This window comes from Camelus bactrianus, chromosome 2, assembly GCF_048773025.1.
Source record: "Camelus bactrianus isolate YW-2024 breed Bactrian camel chromosome 2, ASM4877302v1, whole genome shotgun sequence".
NCBI lineage: Eukaryota > Metazoa > Chordata > Mammalia > Artiodactyla > Camelidae > Camelus > Camelus bactrianus.
The window spans coordinates 66,432,838-66,448,085 of record NC_133540.1 but is presented as its reverse complement, the minus strand read 5'-3'; the positions used below and the strand labels follow the sequence as shown (position 1 = coordinate 66,448,085).

The following is a 15,248-nucleotide window of genomic DNA, read 5'->3' as shown; positions in this document are numbered from 1 at the left end:
TAAGACCTGAGGGAAAAAACCAAAACTAACCAAAGAATCAAATGAACTGTTTATGTATAAAATTGGTAAAAAGCATTCGTGGGGGATAGTAAACCATTTACCTTTTGATCCTTTTCCTAATCATCAAAAGCAGGGTAATTTATTCCATAGCAGTTACCACTTAGGAGTACTAAGATTACCCCTATGGTAGATAAGCTCTACAAGGGCTATAGTGGACCCAGCACTGTTGGAGTGGACCCAGGACTGCCGTGATCACAGACCATCAGCCTGCAGCTCTCCTTTGCACTCATGGCACTAATGATTTCCTATAACAGCTTACAATCCAGCTGGTTTGATTTGAGTTACCATGTACTCCCTCCATCTGGGGCTCTAGATGTATCTCCTTCACAAAACTAATATTTCAACCTCAGAAACAAATTTCTGGTCTTTTGTAGTATTTTGGGAGTAGCGTAGTAGAGTAGTTGCAGAAGATGATGGTGGCTCCCTGCTTAGATTCCATTTACTATTTGATCACTATAAATAATGCAGATATAGGCATTATTTTCCCTATTTTTATAACTTTGAGAGGACTGAGGTTTAGAGAGGTTAAATATTTTTCATTGATTGTATTAATTATATTTTTAATTTTTTGTATTTTAGAAGGCTTTGATATCTTGGGACCTTGTGGACCCAGGGAGGGACCCCCCTGGCCAGTTAGTTAATTTCTAGAGATAGCAAACAGCTTGCTTCACTACTTCTTTGACATGCAAGCCAGCTAATCTTGAGTCTATATCTCCTAGCCACCTCCTTTAATTAGATGCCAACTGCTTGGGACACTATGTTCTTGCCCTAAATCACCCCAGGTCCAGTAATGAGATAACTGGGAACCACCCCTGTGGCCTAGAACCCATTGAAACTCACTTAGCTTGCTTACCCCTTTTCCTGTTCCTTTTCATGAAAACCACAATTAAGGCTCTGGCCTGAGCTTTTCCCTAGCATTCTGCCTCCTGAATGAACTTGGTGCTTCCCCATATGACCTGCTTGGTACAGTGTGGCACGCCCCCTCCTTCTGGGGAACTGTGAGTAATAAACTCTTTTTCAAGGTAGTTGTCTTTGTGTCTGTCATCTTACCATATCTTACTAAATCAAATCCTGGGTACATTTGAAAACATTGATGCACATCTAGAAAGTGGCAAAACTGAACCTAGAATCCAGACCTTTATATTCTTAGCAGGGTTCTGTTTCTGCAAAATTATGTTTTTTATAAATACCATGTAAAATTGCATTTATGGCTATTTTGAAACTTTAAGTTATAGTGAAAAAAAGTTGAGTTCTTTTTAGGAAAGATAGCTCTTTATCAGAGCTTTGGCTACAAATATTTTGTTGTCTAATAGGACAATTTGTACTAAAATATTTGAGTATTATGTAATTGTTATGCAAGATTTTGAGTAACTTAGAAACTTGTCAGCATGGAATTGAATGAAAGGAAAAACCTATTATAGATTTTCCCATCCAGGTTGAGAATCTTATTAGGGGTGATTTCCCTCAGTGTGTTGCATATAGAGAGGGAGGAAGGAGACATGGCAGATACATGAGGAGTATTAGAAAATGTGAATAAATTTTTTAAAATGAAGCCGAAGACTAGCATTGAGAAGAAATATTAGTATTGATTAGTCATTTCAAGCACTAGCCTAATCACTTTTGAAATAATTTGACTTTTAGATTGGGTTTTTATTCAGTTTGGAAAATTCAGACATCTAGAATTTCTGGAAAAAGAAACTTTCATAATGGGAGGTTGGTTAACGGTAAATTTTTCCCTAGTATTTGACCTGGAGGTACAAATCTAGTTTTATTCATATGTAATCAACTAATGCAAAACCACACCAATGAATAAATGAAAAGCCCCCAGAGATCTTAAAACAGCAAAAACAAAACAAAACAAAACAAAACCAAACAAAACCCAAAAAACAAAAAAAACAACCCTCCAGTTATCTTTTGCAATATATGTGCTTTCCTCTTCATTTTTTGTTTGGGCCATTAAGCTACTGTTATCATTGCTGTTTCTGCTACAATTAAACATTAATTTTGTGCCTGCTGTGTTTCAGCTTGTTTGTCAAGTGCTTTATCTGCATTTTCTCACTTAGTTCTCCTGACACTAGGTAAGAAAGAAACTATTATTTACCCTACTTTTTAGATGATGGGACTGGCAAGAAATTTAAATAACTTGCTAAGGTCCCATGTCTAGTAAGTGATCTAAAATCAAAACCCATGTTTTTAAGCTCTATGCCATAGTTCCCTCAAATTAATCTTATCTAAGCATTCTAGCAAAAATCAGAGGACAAAATAATCTCAACTGTGTTAAGGTAGCCATTAGCCATATATGACTATTTAAATTTAAATGAATTAAAATTAAATATAATTTAAAAGTCAGTCTTCCAGTTGCACTAGCCATACTTCAAGTGTTCAAAAGCTACATATGGCTTGTGGCTACTAGATTGGACGATAAGCTGTACAACATTTTCGTCAATACAGAAAATTCTCTTGGACAGTGCTGGTCTGAAAGCATCCTGGATGCTGGTGTGAGGTGTGGTGAGAGAGGGATTTGGAGGTGTTGCTTGGGGATGAGAGATTCAAATAGCACAACACATTAGAATTGTCTGTTTTGTTCTTGAATAGCAAATTAGGGTGACAGTTAAGATAAGAACTGGGGGTCAATACAGTGAGATTTTCTTCTAGTCTTATCCTTTGTTGGGGAGTGGCCCAGAGACGTAAGATAACTCCCTGATTATGGAATATCTGAGTGCCAATGAGTACACTGAAATGTGACTATTCTATATCTTATTAATAATGTCAAGATATTAGTCTGTTTTTGCTGCCACAGGTAATAAATACCTGTGGGGAAAGTAAAGGTAAGCTTTTCTATTTTAACACATTGTCTTCTATTTCCTTTCCTAGAGGAATATTTTTCCTACCTTTTCACCCCTCCATTTCTTGCAAAGGAGAATGCAAGGTGTCCAGATTTCTGGAAAAGGCTATGTGAAGTCAAAGACCTACTTCCCATAATGTCACCTTTTATGGTTCTCCCAGAGGAAATTGGCATTGGGTCAAAGGAGTTATAAATTTAACAGTGCTACTCCAATAATCATGCACACTCCATAGCTCAGATAGCGTGACTCCAAAGCTATAACCTAGTTTCAGAAATAGACTGATTAGCATCTCAGTAGCCCTGAATCACACCTCTTCTGACTCATAATCCTAAGACATATTTTCCAGGTAGCTATATGAGAGAGTTAATATAGAATAGAATGTATGGTACACCCTCTGTGAGATCTTAGGCAATTAATTAATGAATTAATCAACCAAAACCCAAGTTTTTTAGTCTTTAAATGAGGATATTAGTGCTTAATTCATAAAATAATGTTAAGACTAAATGGGATAAAGTATGTAAATATCTCAGGATAGTGCGAGGCTCAGAAAGACTAGTTAAAAATTATAGAAATTTGTATCTAAAAGCCCTCTGACTGCATGGCTCCCTGAATGTACATAAAGTCACGGGAAAACAACACAAAAGTATATTCTTACCTTTGCAGTGTTAAACATAGCTCCAAATCCTGTAGGCACCTCACAGCTTATGATACAGACTTTGTCCATGGGAGCAACAGCATCAGATCTCCCCAGTGCAATTTCATGCATAACGGTATATTCAGTGAATGTACTAGTACCATAAAGATGATAAAACTTTTTTCCTCTGCAGGTAAATCTGCTGGTTTCATCTAAATTAACCAATTTGGAGAAGGAATACTGTTTCACATATGTGTACAGTGACAAGGAGAGAAGTATAGGATTTTATCTCCCAGTCAATGCTTGTACCAATGAAAGCAAATTAGAAAAAGGAGGTCAAAGAAATTAGAACTAACTTTCCTTCAAGCATAAATCGCTCTTGAGGCAGCAGCAGGAGCTGCATTCTCTGGAAGAGGGAGCATTAAGACTTTATCTCCTTAGGCAGAGGCATGGAATGCAGTAAACACCATACTTATTGACAGGAAATTGTTTATAGTGGATGTTACCAATTTGTTATGATAGTTATCATTTTTGAAGTTAATTATCATTTTGCTTTAGAATGGAAACAAATAAATTTTAATGCAAATAGACCTTCAAAATGCAAAAGAAAAATTAAGGATTTGCCTCTAGTAACATTGAAATTTAAAGACAAGAGAGAGCTAAGTCTAAGAATGACACCGGTATTTGTGGTATGAGGCTTATCTGTTTTGGTTAGTGTTCTATCCCAGGAGCCTAGCAAAGTGTTGCACCTAGTATGTGCTTAATAAATCTTTTTTGAAGGAATGAATTAATACTCTTGTGTTAATACTAGAATTAACTTCTGTTTCCTCATACATAAAAGGGACATAAAATATCTATGATATATGTTTGTTGTTAGAATAATAAATGATATCGTAAAGCATCTTGCAAAGTGTTTGAAACAAGAATTGTAGCCAATGTGGAAGAATTAACTACAAATTCTGGAGGAAACTTTATTATAGATGAGACCTACTTCAGGCAATTTAAAGGATTATTATGTGCTTGTGTGTGTGTGTGAATGTGAGAATGTGTAGGAAAAAGCTCTTAATCATACATAATTTTAATCTAAGGATATTCCAATATGTTACATATATTTTGTAATTTTTAGTTTAATTTAGGATAGATATACTAGAGATAATCTCTACAGAAATGAGTGGAGAAGAATTCTTTTTCTTTGAATCCTTTCAGACAAACACAAAATTGGAAGATTCTGAATCTTAGGTTGCCTGTTTTCTGTATCTGATGTGTGAATGCATTAAAATGTTTGGCAATATGTGATAAACTCAGCTGTCTTTATGGTGGTTTTGGGGAAATGAACAAATTCTACTGGTACCATATAGAGATGTATAACACTTGCAAAACATGGTTTCTACATTCTAGGAATGAATTATAAAATAGAAGGGTATAATACTTAACTAAACAAGAAATTTCACAATATATCTTTATATGAACATATCTGACAGCCCAATGTGGCAATTTTTGAAGATAAGGCATGAGAAGGAAGAGAAAGATTTGAGGCCTAAGTCTACAGATAATTCTGATAAGGTTTGTGAGGAAAAATTACAATAACCTGTGTTATTTCAGAGCAATAGTGCAAAATGCCCAGGATAGTCAAGGAAATTTTTTAAAAGAACAAATTATAGGACTTGTTCTGTAAGGTATCAAGACTTACTATAAATCTACAATAATGAGACTATTTAGTTTTGGTGCAAGGATAGAAAAATATACCAATAGATCAATGAATGATGCAGAATAAAAATCAAAAAGAGATCCAGACGTAGTCACCTGACTTATGACAAAGGTGGTACTATAGAACAGTGGGGAAAGCAGACTTTTCAAATGATGCCAGGTCAATTTGATATGTAAGTAGAAAGAAAATGAAACTTGGACTTCTTAGCAACAAACACAAAACAGTCACTCCCAGGTGATTTAAATTTCTAAATCTCAACATGAAATGAAAACCAGTCAAGATTCTCGACAAAAACAAGGAAATTATCTTCAAGACCTTGAATGATTTCTTAATTGGGACATGAAAAATACAGACCATTAGAGAAAAGATTTATGAATTGAACTGCATTAAAATTAGGAAATTCCTTTCGCAAATATAAACCATTAAGAGAGTGAAAATTCAAGTCACAGATTGGAAGAAGCTATTACAACACTTACAATTAGCTGAGGGGTCATATTCAGAATTGTACACATTAAAAAACTACAAATCAAGGGGCAGGATTTAGCTCAGTGGTAGAGTGCTTGCTTAGCACGTGTGAAGTGTTAGGTTTAATCCCCAGTACCTCCAATAAAAATAAATAAATAAACTGAATTACCTACCCCCTAAATTAAAAAAAAAACAAAAACCATTAACCCCCCCCAACAAATCAATAAGAAAAATAAAGAAAACCCATTAAAAAACAGGCAAGAGACTTTATCATCTACTCACAGCAAAGAATATCCAAATGGCCAAATAGCATATGAAAGGTGCTCAAACTTCATTAGTCATCAGGCAAACGTAAACTTAAATCATAATGAGATGTCACCATATGCCCACTGGAAGAACAAAAATAAAATGACTGATAATGCCAAATGGATGATGTGAAGAAACTAAAATACTCTTGCACTTCTGGCAGGTATATTATTTTATACATAATTAATTATGTGTCACTTCTCCTTAGAATGTTGGGCTCTAGATCTTGGTAGCAAATAGGATAATACATGCCATGAAAAGGATGACAAAGGTGAGGAGAAACATGCTATGTTGTTTTTCTCTCTCACTGTTGTGAAATGGTCACAAGATGACAGTGCCAACCGAGGAAAGAAACTGTTCCTCTTTTTAAACATTTTAATTTGTGGAGAGCACTATTACCACTTTGTTAGTTAGCTTAGGCTATACCTAGTCTGTTAAAAATTTTTTGAATTTTATCAGTCTATTTAATAAAGAAAGAGATATTGCCCTATATGTCTAACATGAATAAAGTGAAAAGAAAAGAAAATTCCATATATGCTGCTACTGAGCAATTTTAAAAAATTGAAACATACTTGATTTATAATATTGTGTTAGTTTCAGGTGTATAGCATAGTGATTCAGTTATATATACTTTTCTGATTATATTCCATTATAGGTTATTACAAGGTATTGAATATAATTCCCTGTACTATACAGTAAATAATTGTTGCTTATCTATTTTATGTATAGTAGTTTGTATCTGTTAATTCCACACTCCTAATTTTTCCTTCCCCTATTCCCTCTCTCCTTTAGTTTTTTTTTTAATTGAAGTATAGTTGATTTACAATGTTGTGTTAGTTTCTGGTGTACAACATAGTGATTCAGTCATACATATATATATACATATTTTTTCATATTCTTTTTCACTATAGGTTATTACAAGGTATTGAACATAGTTCCCTGTGCTATACTGTAGGACATTGTTATTTATCTCTTTTATATATAGTAGTTTGTATCTGCTAATTCATCCCTCCTCTCCTTTCCCCTTTAGTAACCATAAATTTGTTTTTTCTATGTCTGTGTGTCTGTTTTGTAAATAAGTTAATATGTGTCATTTTTTTACATGCCACATATAAATGATATCACGTGATATTTGTATTTCTCTGTCTGACTTAATTCACTTAGTATGAAAATCTCTAGGTCCATCCACGTTGCTGCAAATGATATTATTTTATCTTTTTTTATGACTGAGTATTCCACTGTGTACATCAACATCTTTATCTAGCCATCTGTTGATGGACATTTAGATTGCTTCCATGTCTTGGCTATTGTAATTTTATTCTTCAACTCTGCGTAAATTCTTTATATTTTCCAACTCTTTCCTAAAAACTTCACTCTGTACCTCTATACACCTCTTGAGTTCTCTGAACATCTTTGCCATCATTATTCTAAACTCTTTAGCAGATAGATTGCCTGTCTCCTCCTCACTTATTTCTTCTTCTGGGATTTTATCTTGTGGCTTGGCCTGGGAGATATTCCTCTGCCACCTCATGTTGTCTATCTTTCTATATATATTTTTAGGTAGGTTAGGTACATTTCTCAATCTTGAAGAGGTGACCCTTGGTGGGAGAATGTCCTGTGTGTCCCAGCAGTACACTCCTCTTTTGTCACCCAGGGCCAGGGTCCAGCCAGTGCCAGGGCAGAGTCTGGGTGTTTGTGTATTCCTTCCACAGTCTTTGGGATTGTTATTTTCTTATTTCTGCCTCCTGGTGGATAAGGCTGAACTAGAGGCTAATGCAGGTTTCCTGGCAGGAGGAATGAAACACCTACAAAAGGTTGAACTTAGGCAATTATGAAATTATACCATTGTTAGATTTTTGTTTTCTTGATTTGTGCTTTAGTTTAAAAATAAGAATAAATGTTAGTTTTAAAGACATGAACATTGCATTAAAAAACCAATTCATAATAGTACATTATGAAGGTAAGAATTAGCTGAAACTTTACAATGCTAGCATAGACACTATTGACTTTCAGTGAACATCCTTTCAGAACACTTTTTCTTTTGTATTCTGTTCTATTCTATTCTATTTTATTCCATTTCATTCCATTCCATCTCATTCCATTTCATTTCATTCCATTTTATTCCAGTTATCTATCATATCTATCTACATATGTACCTATAAAAAACATATATAGTCTTCCATAAATGAGATTATACTTAAATCAGTGTTCCTCAAAATATGGCTTGTCAAGAACGCCCATGGTTACTGGGATCTGCCTCCCAGCTAATGAATAGAGTCCCCCTGTCTTGGGTTTTAGACAGTCCACTTTCAACTTTCCATTTTATCATTTTCTATTTTTTATTAAGTAATATAAGTGCATAACAAAAGTTAAAATAGAACAGAAGGACTTATAATGAGAAAGCAATTTATCACTCCCAACTTCACTAAACATAGGTATGCACACTTAAAATTTCCTGTCTTTAGATCTTTTGGTAGTTACTCTGTAGAATGAAATAATATGCCTGTACCTTATTTATCAATTTTAAACAAAATATATTAATATATTGTGAAAGGTACAGCCAGCTCTGTTTTTTCCTCTTCCTTAGGGTTTCTCATTATTATTTTTAGTTCTTCTGTTGGTTACATTTACAATTTTAAATTGAAATGAGAGGTGTCAGATGATTAGTATTTAATTCTTTCATTTTTAAATTTATATCCCAAGATAGGAAAGTCATTTTTCAAGAAAAAACAATAATATGAATGAAAGATGAAAAGAAATGATAGGAAATAAGAAGAGGCTGGGAAAGTAGTAGGTAGACCAGATTCAAGAAGAAGAGACCAAAGGTTCAGGTGTGGTTTCTGCTTTTGCCATTTGCTAGTTCTGAGCACTTAGTGTGATCTTGTCTTCAGACATACAAGCATAAAATCCTACCTACCAGGGTAGTACAATTTAGATTTATTACTTCTGTCACACTACATTTGAAAATTACTGTTTTATGCCAATTTCTAACAAGTAGATGAGATAATGGAATAATCTCTCTTGGCTCCTCAGAGAAGTGTTTTATATTTTATAACATATATTGTGGCTTATATATTTTATAACAGTTTTTATAAAAATGCACCAACTCGAACACTTTCTTCATTTTTCCAAAACTATTTCTTTTGAGAACTGTGGTGACTTGAATTTTCTTTGATGCTGAAGCATTTAATTATTCAGGATTCCTCGCCTCTCACTTTACTTTGTGTTTTGATCAGTCCAGATGGGAGGTGAGATGGACCTTCAGGTTAAATTAAGTCTTTGTTCACTCTACTTGAGAAACAAAATAATAATGTCTCTCTATTTCAAAAATTTTATTCCTTTCTATAGTCATCAAACTTTAAAAATTGTGTCTATTAATATATGCCATACCTTGGGATAGTCACTAGGGAATAAAAAGGTTAATAAGAGAATCATGGCAGCTGCTCATCACAGACCTCTTTCCAGTTTTTATTTGAATGTGAGCCAATGTATGTAAGACTTTCTACAAAATACCCAAGCTATGTGAATCCTATAAACCTGTGACTCAGGATCTGTCTGTCTCAGAGTTTCCTCATCTGTGTAAGTAGTAGGTTGCACTAGATGATCTATGAGGAGTCATATCTTAATTTTACTATGTATATTAATGAATCTAGGGCAAATGTAGGCACTCAATGATTAAATCACCCAATACGTTTTGTTTGTTTGTTTGTTTCTTATTAAACAGAACTATAGCTGTGGAATATTTTTATCCAATTCATTATCCCTTTCCTTGTAACTTCAAGCACTGTCGTTCTCTGTATTAGTCTGTTTTAGCCTTTTGATAATTCTGTTGGCAGTTCCTTCCAACTCTTCCTTCCTTTTTTTTTTTTGACAAGTATTTATTGAACATCTACTATGTTTCCAGCCACACACAGAACTAAGGGAAATTTCAAACAGAGGAAACCACTGCAAAAACTTCAGGTGTTAATGAGCTTGGCACATTTGAGGAATTGAAAGAATATCCTGGAGCTCTTGTAGAATGAGCAAGGAATGGTAGGAAGTGAGATGGCCAAGAGAGGAACGTCTTCGGTTCAAGCACCAGCCTGACAATCTGTAAGCATCCCAAAGGAGCACTCCCCACACCATCCGACTTAGATTGCTTACTTCTAGAATCTTCACCTATGGACTTCTGTTTATAGACTCTTGTGTCTTCTCTTGCTAAAAAATACATTGCACCTTTCTTTCTTTGTTTCTTTCTTTGAATTGTTTTGAGGTTTTCAATGGAGAACTTGAGCAGGAGTAGGGTCTTGTCCTGGCCTTCCTCATTTACTTTAATCCCCTTTGTTGCAAGGGGATAAAAAAAAATTACCCTAATATAACTACTGGATTTTGTTTTATCAGCTATTCATTTTGTTCCAATAGGTTATAAGTATAGTGATTTATACTTATGTTTTCTGCAAAGAGTTTTTATAGTTGTAGCTCTTACATTTAGGTCCTTGATCCATTCTGAGCCAATTTTTTGTACATGGGGTGGAATAAGGATCTGACTTTATCCTTTTGCATGTGAATATCAAGTTGTCTCAGCATTATTAGTTGAAAACAACTTCTTTCCCCAGTGAATGGTCTTGACACCCTTGTGAAAAATCAATTAATCATTAATGTCTGGGTTATAAACAATAAACTGGGGCAATTGTAGGGCTCAGTTCATTTGTTTCTCTGCACTTCAGAATACTGTCTTTCATTGCCTAATGTTTGCTGTCTTACAAACCATTGTCACATATGGATGTAAAAGATATACATATTATGTGTATGTATATATTACATGCGTATATATGTTTTATATACATATATTATGCATGTATAATTTTTTCAATTTTTTTCAGATGAGAGGGTAAATCTAGTCTCTGTTATTTCATCTTAACCAAAAGTGGAAATCTGAGAATAGTTTAGTTTTTTTTTTCAAATGGTTATTTTTTAATGTGGGAGAAAAAAAGGACATGTGATCTGCTTTCTTTTTTTTGTTGTTGTTGTTTAAATGCAAAGATAAGAAACAAATTATTATAGACAGGAAAAATTTCTCATCCAAAATATACAAATCCGTACAACTTTGCTACAATCAATATACATGAACTGTACAAATTTACATCAGTTCATGATTTACCAATTAAAAGATGACTAACAACATCCACAAATTAGATGGTGGTTTGTGGAAAATGCTTTTACCCAATTAAGCACAAGGAAAGTTACAAACCAGACCTCCACTTTCTAAAAATAATAAGTTTACTTGATCTTTGAAAACTGCAAGCTAGGAAATGTACAGAGAGCTGGCTGGTGCTAACACCATAGTTGAGACAGCGTCTTTTCAAGGGTCTTTTTAAAAGCCTGTTGCCATGGCGGGTTCTGGTCACTTGTTACTTTCAAGGCCCAAAACACAATACAAGTTCTGACCATTTCCTCAGGTTGTGCTTACTAATTTTTCTATTGTATATTTATACATATTAAAGTACCAGGTAAAAGTCTTGTCATAACATTTCCAGTATTATCATGTTTAAAATGTTGCGCTTCTCTATTGAGTTGCCAAAACAGGTAACAATTTAAGTGTAATAGTGCAGATTTCCTCTGCAAGTTCTACTGCAGAGAAAGGTTCTTTGAAATACAGATTTGAGTTAAAGGGACTGATGTAAAAATTTAGGTATAATGTGTGGGAGAAACTCAAACTATCCTAGGACTTCACTCCCTAGCAAGTAAAGTGATCATTTACTCGGACTAACAGACTATTACATCATTGAAAGGTACTGTCCAAACTATGACACTGCCACTTAAAACATTTTTTTACCACTCTATCTTGTGCCAGATCTTCACAGCTGTGACATGGTTTAAATTCCATAATCCATCCCCAAGAGGAGCCCACCAAAAGCAAAAGTCAAATTTATCCATCCATTATGAGACGATCCGTCCATAGACTGTATCTTAACCTGATACAGTCATTATATTGTAGTTTTTGGACTTGTTCTGCCCAGGAGAAGTTCCTCTTTACAGCTGATTCTGCTGTCTACCATTTGCATGTCGGTGCTGTTTTGGGTGCTAGCTCCTGCTGGTGAGGCCTCGTACAGCACACAGTTGGAGCCATCCTCTACAGTTCTGTAGGACACTTTGTCGGGGTCAACCCAGAGTGTGAGTTCACTTGGGAGAAGCCTGAACAGCTCCTGACTGCTCAGTCCAATGTGCTGTGCTGCCTGTCCAAACAGACGATCCATTTTATGGTTGATGTGAATACAATGGTAACCTGATTCCTTGCACGGCTTTTCTGGGAACCAGCGATGTTTATAATGTTCTGCCAGCAGCTCCTGCAGGCTATGGCTGAAGGTCTGCAGCTGTTGCTCACTCGTGAGCCCCTTGATGTGGAGGAACTTGGAGATGAAGGACATGGCGGCGGCGGTGGCAATCTGCTCTCTTGACAGCTGTTAAAGTGCACAGCACATTATTGTTAAACTGTAAACACAAAGTTGTACAGCAGATCTCTAGAATGTTTGCATCTTTCATAACTGAAATTTTATACACATTGAACAGCAACTCCCTATTTTCCCTTGCCCTAGCCCCTGGCAATCACCATTCCATTTTCTGCTGCTTATGTGTTTGACTACCTTAGATACATCATATAAGGGGAATCATGCAGTCTTTCTGTGACTGACTTATTTCACTTAAAATGTCCTTCAATTTCATCCAAATTATCACATATGACAAGATTTCCTTCTTTTATAAGGCTGCTTAATATTCTGTTGTATGTATATACCAGATTTCTTTATTCAAACATTCTAGTGTAAATGGGAACTCCTGCAGCAAAAAGGAAGGGGCCCATATCAGCAGTCATCAGTCTTCTGAACCTTAAAGGAAAGCCAGCAAACCAGCTGCTTGCTCTCAGGACATTTTGCGATTGTTTTGTTGGCCAGGAACGACAAAAGCTCATAATGTTCCATGCAGTAGAACGGAAATCAGGGAGCAATAAGAATATCCACGTCGCTCTGGTTACATTGATCCTGAAATATTCTGTTTGTTTTTGTAAAGATCATAACATTGAAAGGAAAGCTCAGTGCATTTCAGTAATTAGCTGACAGTCTTGGAAGTTGTACAAAACCTAGAAGCCACTTTTAGACTTCTCGTGGCTCTTGGGATACTTATCAGTCACAATGAGAACACTGAACAATTAGCCGAGTCTTTAGGTGTTGATTTTCAAATAAAAAATTATGCTCCAGTATCAAAACCAGCTAAGATAAGTGAATACTGTAGACTTATCATAAATTTGCTGTAACAATGGGTAAGAGGGCTGAGATTTTAAACTGATTAATTTTTTCCCCTCACATTTTACATGACATATGATGAAAAAAAGAGAATACTATAGACTAAAATTTCATATCTCATATAGTAGGGGGGAAAGGGCAACAAAGGAGAAATAAATTTTTTACATTGAAAAAACACCCATTGGGAATACTATTCAGCCATAAAGACCAACAACATAATGCCATTTGCAGCAACATGGGTGTTCCTGGAGTGAAGTAAGTGAAGTAAGCTAGAAAGCAAAAGAAAAATACCATATGAGATTGCTCATATGTGGAATCTAAAAAAAAAAAAAAAAAAAAAGAACACAAATACAAAACAGAAACAGACTCATAGAGATAGAATACAAACTTGTGGTTGCCAAGGGGATGGGGGGTAGGAAGGGACAGAATGGGATTTCAAAATTCATAGATACTGACAGGCATATGTAGAACAGATAAACAAGATTATACTGTATAGCACAAGGAAGTATATACAAGATCTTGTGGTAGCTCACAGTGAAAAAAAAAGTGGCAATGAATATATGTATGTTCATGTATAACTGAAAAATTGTGCTCTACACTGGAATTTGATGCAACAATGTAAAATAACTATAACTCAATAAAAAAAAGTTTAAAAAACAAAACAAAACACCTATTGGTCGTTCAGGAGTATGTTGTGATTTTTTCAGCTTTCCTTCATTACTGATGTCTAGTTTCATTCTTTTGTGTTTGGAAAAGATACTTAATATAATTTCATTCTTAAATTTATTAATACTTGTTTTGTGACCTAAAATATGTATATCCTAGAGAATGTTTCATGTGCACTTGAAAGAAATGCTGATTTTGATGGAGTGTTCTGTATATGTCTATTTGGTCTAAGTTGTTGTGCAAGCCCATTACTTCCTTATTCATTTTCTGTCTGGATGGTTCAGAACCTCATATTTTGCTTGATGGTGTCCCATAATTTATGTAAACTTCCTTCACTAATTTGAATTGAATTGATTGTCTCTATCTGGATTCCCTTGTAGCTTGCTAAGCTTCCTTCAAACAATTATTTTAAGTTCTTTGTCAGGCAGTTTGTACATCTCCTTTTCCTTGAGGCTTGTTACAGGAAAATTATTATGTTTCTTTGGTAGTGTCATGTTTCCTTGATTTTTCATGTTCCTTCAAGTCTTGTGTTGCTGTCTTCACATTTGGAGAAGCAGTTACCTTCACCAGTCTTTATCAGCTGGTTTTACTCCGCCTGTTAGTCCAGTTTGGGATTTGGGGGTTTTCTCAGACCTTTCTGTTGATGTACCTGTACAATACTTCTTTTTGCTTCCTGAAAGAGGGGAATTCTTAAACTTTTTATTTGCCTTCTCTCAACCCTGCAAAGCCAGTCCAAGTGTTGAGAGCCCCCAGTTTGTTTCTCTAGAATGGTGCCTGAACTGCTCATGCCTGTGAGCCTTCTCTTCTTCCTGCAGAGTTGGGCCAGTTTTCTGCACTTGCAAACTAGCTATCTGCCAAGGCTTGCTCTTGCTGGCCATGGATGGGGGAAGGGACTGGAGTATTTAGATGAGGCACTTAGAGGGTTAGGGGTGATTGTGGGTCAGCAGCTGGGGGTCCATAGATGAGGCACCCCACTGACTCATGGGCACAGTTAGTAGAAAGAACCATAAAGCAGTTGGTAGAGTCTTTTTGATGAATTCGGAGCCCTGGCTGCTGTGCTTCCAGCCTCTGTCCCCACTGCCCTCCCACCCCCTCCCAATTCTGCAGACTACCTCAGTAATTTGAGTTAAGTGAGAAAGAAGTGGGCCTCTTAGGAAGTGTCTCTCATGGTTGGGGAAGCTGGACGCTCATTCCTGTGCTCTCACTTTCTCCCTTGGGAGAAATTGCCTGTCACAGGGATCTCTCTTGGCACCAAGCTGTGCTGCCTTGGGATGAGCAATGCAGAC

At 35.6% G+C, this 15,248-nt stretch overlaps 1 pseudogene; it reads right to left on the bottom strand.

Annotated features, from left to right (window-relative positions):
• Positions 1–10,764: 10,764 nt before the first annotated feature.
• On the bottom strand, positions 10,765–12,721 carry LOC105067984 (protein BTG1 pseudogene; annotated as a pseudogene).
• Positions 12,722–15,248: the final 2,527 nt, after the last annotated feature.